We start from the raw sequence: 1096 nt of genomic DNA, 5'->3' as shown, positions 1-1096 counted from the left end.
AGAACGTAGGTCTGTTTAACTTAAAAGTAATACAAATGCCAGAAAAGTACTTTTTTGGCCAGTGTGGAGAATGATTTTTTTAATTGTGGATTGTTGTTTAATTATAAATTAATGATTTCTGCAACAAACTGCTTTCATTGTGCCTTACCCTTTTTAAGATTTATGTCTTAGAGTATGGTAGTAGACTTCCAAAACCAAAAAATAAAGTCTCTGTGTTTAATATGAATGTGCAAATCTGTATTTAAGATTTGAATGTCTATAAAGATTGTGAATTTTTGACGTATAACCTATCCATTCAGTATCTTCCATAAAGGATACAGAAAAGGAAGATTACTACACATTCAGGAAGTTCATGGCAACAAAATACTATGAGGGTAAACTCCAACAGAATGTTATGCAAATTATTTACTAACTATTATTTACTAAAGCTATTTCAGATTTCCATAGGCCAAAAAAAAAAGGAGAGAGAGAAAAGAAAAGAGAAAAGAAACTTACAATCTACAGGAAGGGCAACACACAATTTGAAACTACTGGAAGTATTTTACCACTTCTTTTTTTTCCTTTTAACTCTTTGGCTGTGTACTCAAGCTTGCACACTATATAGAAGAATATATAAAGAGGTGTATATAACTATTTTACAATCTTAGAGACAACATATAGGAGTTAAAAAAGTAAGACTTGAATGTTTAGACACTTGATTTAGTGATTTTTTTGGTTCTCCTGCTGACTTATCATCTTGTAGAAGATATAGAGAAATAATTTGTCTCTTTATAAGGCTGTAAATAATAAAAAAAGGTAAATTGGAATAGGGAAGCAGTATGGTAAAGGCATGAAATGAGCATGAGGAAGTTGAAAGATTAGTGCTGAGACTATTGTTTGTTGACACAATAGAAGGAACACGTTTTGAAAGGTGTATGGACATCTGCCATATTCTGTCTCCTTCCACTGAACAGGACAGGAYTTGCATGGGAGAAATAGCAGCTCATCATCATGAGCTAGAAATGCAAGGAAAGGGAACTCTACATCAGTGAGTCCAGTCTCTCCCAAAGGCTGTTGTGTTATATGGTAATGTGGACTAGTCTGATCCTTGATTTTT

The sequence above is a fragment of the Rhea americana genome, unplaced genomic scaffold (genome assembly GCF_003343005.1).
Source record: "Rhea americana isolate MKP2758 unplaced genomic scaffold, rheAme1 scaffold_78, whole genome shotgun sequence".
NCBI lineage: Eukaryota > Metazoa > Chordata > Aves > Rheiformes > Rheidae > Rhea > Rhea americana.
The sequence above is the reverse complement of the archived record's forward strand: the minus strand, read 5'-3'. Positions refer to the sequence as shown.